Raw genomic sequence first — 5,485 nt, 5'->3', positions numbered from 1 at the left:
AAAAATGAGATTTCTAGAAAGCCCCTCTGATAGGACTGCACCTGTTACCTGGGGTGGGCTATTCTGGCCCCCCATAGCTATGGTAATCTAAGAGTAACTGCCCCTCAACCTTGCCTGAGGCCTCACAGCTCCCCAAAGACCCTCCTACATTGGACTCTGGCAACAGTCCTCATGGTTCAAGTAAAGTGACTGAAGTATATTCACTCGTTCATTCAACAGACATTGACTGAGCACTAACTTTGTACCCATCAGACACTGTTGCAGGCAGCCCTGGGGATTCATCAGTGAACAAGACAAACACCTCTGCCCTCACAGAGCTGACGTGTTGCAGAGAGATTAGGTAATTCACCCAAGGCCACGTGGAGCTAAACGACTAGACTGAACCCAGAACTGGGTCCCCGGGCTGTTCACACTGAACCCATCGGCCAGCGGTCTTCTGGGAAAACCTCTGGGAGCAATGGGATAAAACTGCAATGTTGGGATGATGTGTCACAAAGAATTTGGCTGCCCTCTGACCCCTGTCCCTGGGAGGTAATCCTAACCCCCTTGGAGTTTCCCCAGTGACGGGGTCTCTCCTCCCCAGTGACGGGATGTCTCCATTACTCAGAGGGGCCCTCAGACCACACTTGCTTAGTTTATGCTAATGAGATGATTCACGATTGTTCTCCCCTTATTTATGCCAATGAGATGGCTCAGGGTTGGGGCTGACTAGATCAGAACAACCAAGCCTGTGATTGGAGGATTGAGGCTTTGCGTCTGTGATGTCAGCCTGATCTGGTGGGGTGGTGCGGCATGGAGATGGAGCTCAATCACATAGCCAGTGGTTTGACCAATAGTGAAGCCTCGATAAAAACTCTGGACACGAAGCTCAGTGAACTGCCCTGGTTGGTAGTACGCTCTGAGTTTGTGGCCCTTCCACGCACAGGGTAACGCATCCCTGAAGAGCACAGCAGTTCTGCATCTGGAACCCTCCCAGACCTCACCTGTGTGTCTCTCCCTTTGGCTTGCTCAGATTTGTAAACTTTTGCTATAATAAAATTAAAATCATCAAAAAAAAAAAAGAAAACCACTTAACAATTCCATGAGGTATCTAGGGTAATCAAATGCATAGAGGCAGAGCTGACCAGGGCCTGGGTCAAGGGAGGAATGGGGAGTTAGTTTTTATTTTATTTTATTTTATTTATTTATTTATTTTAATTTTATTTTATTTTTAAACTTTACATAACTGTATTAGTTTTGCCAAATATCAAAATGTTTTAATGGGTACCGAGTTTCAGTCTTGCAACATGAAAAGAATTCTAGAGATGGACTGCATAACAATGCAAATGTACTTTACTACACTGTACATTTAAAAACAGTTACAGGGACTTCCCTGGTGGTACAGTAGTTAAGAATATGCCTTCCCATGCAGGGGACTTTTGTTTGATCTCTGGTCAAGGAACTAAGCTCCCACACGCCACAGTGCTCCAACTACTGCATGACAACTAGAGAAAAGCCTGTGCATCACAACGGCAAGACCCAGCACGCTGCAACTGAGACCTGACGCATCCAAAAATAATAATTAATTTTTAAAATCTGGTTATGATGCTAACTTCTAGGGTATGTATGTTAGTTGCTCAGTTGTGTTCTACTCTTTGTGACCCCATGGACTATAGCTCACCAGGCTCCTCTGTCCATGGAATTCTCCAGGCAAGAATACTGGAGTGGGTTGCCATGCCCTTCTCCAGGGGATCTATCCAACCCAGGGATGGAACCCAGGTCTCCCGCATTGCAGGCAGATTCTTTATCATTCTTTACCATTCTTATCATTCTTTACCAGGGAAGCTCCTGGGTATGTGTATCTTACCACAAAAAAAAAAAACAAAAAACAACTGTAATCATAAATATAGCACTTTTCTGAGCTCTTTCTATGTGAGTCTTCCTATCAAATTATCAACCTGAGGGTGGTCATAGGAACTCCTGAATTTGTAGCCAGCTGGTCGGAGTAAGAGGGGCCCTGGGAACACTTGAACTTCCGCTGGTGTCTGGAGTGAGAGCCCTGTCAAGGACTGTGCTCTCATTTGTGAACTGTGGCCCAACTCCAGGCGCATGGCGAAGGGAGGTAGAGAGCGGGAGCTGGCTGGTGGATCAAGTGGCTTTTGGAGTCCTGTCTGGCCCTGAGTCTCTGCGATTCCTCCATAAAGACCCCCAGCCCCCAAGCACCTGCCCCCTACACTGTCTGTTCCATTCACTCATCCCTTGACTCTCTGTGTCCTTTTCAGAGTGTGTGTGTGTCTGTCCATTCCCCATCAAAGCTGTGAGCTCCTCTGGGCCTGGAACTATCTACTCTTCTGTTGGTTCCAACACCAAACGGTTTCTCTGTGGGTGAACTGAATAGCCTTCCTCTTTCCGGTCTGAAGCTCTGGTTCATGGGGCCTCTGTGGTGGGGGTGGGGCACTCACTGCTGCGGTTCCATCTTAAGCGTTTGCTTCCTTGACTTGGCGCTGGATTGTTTTTCAGAGGCACCTCTAGTGGTTGAGCTTCTCTGGTCGCTCAGATGGTAAAGAATCTGCCTGCAATGCAGGAGACCCCAGTTTGATCCCTGGATCGGGAAGATCCACTGGAGAAGGGAATGACTACCCACTCTAGTATTCTTGCCTGGAGAATCCCATGCACAGAGGACCCTGGTGGGCTACAGTCTATGGGGGTTACAAAGAGTCAGACACGACTAAGCAACTAACACTTTTACTTCACCGCTAGTGGTGAGCACAGGAAGAGGAGGAGAGTTTTTGGCTGTAATACACTTGCACCCCAAGCTCACCACCCCTACCTCCAGTCCTGAGGTCACTGGAAGAGAGCAGATCCTTCTTCCAGAGGATGACCTCGTTCCCCTGGGGACGTGGACTGTTTAATCAGAACACCTTCAGTCGAAACGCTCATTCGTTTATGGGGAATACAGGCACAGGCTTTTAAAGACATGCCATAAGTTTAACAGTTATTGGATTTTTCAACTTGTTTACAAAAGCAATATTGTTAAATGGCCAACGGCCAGGCCCAGTTGTTTTTCCTCCTGTGCCTTCTGACGACAGGAAAGCGTATTATCCCCCCCAGCTGGCTCCCGGGAGGTATGGGGAACAGCATTCCATTTTGCTGTCTGTTTAATTATCCATTCAGCCGGGCTTACACTAAAGCACTTCCTCATTTGTTCACAGCCAGATCCGCTCTGGAATCGACAAAGAGCTCCTTCCCCATTCCACAGCTCCTGCAAGCAGCTTCACTCAGAGAAAATGTCAGCCTCCTAAGAACCTGTCCCTTTGGAACAATGGATCCAAAAGGGGATGCAGGTAGTCTGGGTGACCTTGACACTTGACTTCACATCCCTGGGTCAAAGGCTCCTCCTTGCTCAGAGAAAGAATATTGCTTTGGAAAAGTCTTTTTAAAGCAGGCTGCTGGGCACCACAAGCTGTTGGAGAGGTTTTAAAAATAAAGCTTGCCATGACTTGTCTTTCCAGATTCTGATTTAGAGGGCCTGGGTCTTCAAATTTTGGATTTTAAAAGCCTCTCAGATGATTCTGATAAACTAAGCCAGATTTAGAGGCTTTTGGACTGGAAAATCTCAGCCTGCCTTTGACCCTGAGGTTCTGTGATGTTCTGTCCCAGTGGAGGGGAGGCTGGGAGACTGGGCCTTCCTTCTGCTCTTCACATCAGACCAAGTAGGAGCTCCATGGTCATTTAGCTGGCTGAGCTGGATGAAGCTCACACCTGGTGAAAAGTCATCTTGGGGAAACAGCCAGGTAGATGGGGCTCCACAATCCTCAAGTAGCTAGAAATAAACTGAGTAGTGCCTGTAAGCTGATGCGAGAGTTCTGTGAATGATCTTATAGTGGAATACCTTCACTAGCCCAACAGGTGTCTGAAGGGCCTGGGAAAATGTATCCCTGTCCAACTTGCATTGGGAAAGTGTCTCCTGATAGGTGGATTCCACACCCAAGGCTGACTTGGCTACAGATGCAGAGAGGAGTTCGAGGGGCAGAGAGCTGGAGGTGGGGGCCCACCCCCACTCCAAGTCCCCATCCACCCACTCCCCTCCTCCTAGCAGTGCCAATTTGTCCCCAGAGAAGTCTCAGATTCAAACTTCCCCATCCATCCCATCTAGAGTGGTCAGAGTGCAAACAACCTCAATGGCAGTCACACTCAAACTAAGGCTCAACCTCTCTATGGCACTTAATGTATAACACACTTGCCATCCATCATCTCCCTCCATCCTCGCAACACCTCTGTAAGGGCAGGGCCATTTGACAGTCCAGGGGCTGGACGGTCGAAGACAGGACTGAATGATGTGAAAAAGGTCAGAGGGATGCCAAGTGGAGGAGCCAGAATCTACCTACCCTCAGACCTTCTAATTCGAAGTCCAGAGCCCACAGGCCTCCTTAGCAGCATACACTTTCTTGGCTTTCATCTTTCTCAGGGTGCTTCCATACATGTGACTCTGTTTGACTAATTATAGTAAGCTTCGAAGGTTTCAGATCCTCAACTGCCAACCGAGGAAACTGAAGGTCCAAGAAGTTAAAGGGACCACACAGCTGTACCCTTGTAATCCAGGAGTTGTAAGAAGGAAAGGTGGGGGACTTACTTGACAATCCAGTGATTGTCATGTGCTCAGTGAAGAGGGTCCAGCTTTGATCCCTGGGCAGGTAACTAGATCTCGCCTGCCGCAACTTAAGATCTGAGTGCCTACCTGAGACCCAGTGCAGCCAAATAATTTTTTTTTAAAGAAGAAGGAGAGGTGTAAAGCTGGCTATGGGAGATGGGTAGCAGAAGTAAGGTTTTGAATTGCACTGTAGCTCTTAAAGCTGTGACCCTGGGCAAGTTACTTACATTTTGTCATCAATGTTCAGGGATAATTCTTAAAACATAAAATAACCACTTTAATATAAATGTAAACATGGACAAACGTCAAAAAGATTTTATTTACCTAATTAATGAGGGAAGCAGTACGGTGTTAAATACTGGTTCAAAGGAGAATTCGAAGACCTTACAAACCTAAGGCAATCTGAAATGAATTTATAAGCAGTTGCAAAACTGGTCAATATCCTCGGGGCAATAGTCATTTGCATTCCAACAGGCAAAATTTATTTGCATCCCTGGACAAGAATTATTTGCGTTATTATCAGTTTGCTACAACTTCTAGAGTTGTAAAAAATGCCCAAAGACAATAAAATGAGCAGATCACCCAGAAAGGAGCCTTGCAAGGCATCAAGCAATCTTTTTTGGCTCATTACAAAGACTTTCACGATTTCTTCCTAACCTTGTTAAATGCAGATGATCCATAGGGCTGTTGGGAGGATTACGTGAGGTGGTGTGTTTCCTGCCTGATGCATGGTGGGTTTCCCTTCCCTGCCCATGGCAAGGATCTTCCCTCTAGGGTGGCTTCCTGATTACCCAAGTCTAGGGGCTTTCTCGCTCTACTGAGTCTGGCAGAGGAAAGAGACTGGGACTTAACATC

Source organism: Bubalus kerabau, chromosome 10 (assembly GCF_029407905.1).
Source record: "Bubalus kerabau isolate K-KA32 ecotype Philippines breed swamp buffalo chromosome 10, PCC_UOA_SB_1v2, whole genome shotgun sequence".
NCBI lineage: Eukaryota > Metazoa > Chordata > Mammalia > Artiodactyla > Bovidae > Bubalus > Bubalus kerabau.
The sequence above is the reverse complement of the archived record's forward strand: the minus strand, read 5'-3'. Positions refer to the sequence as shown.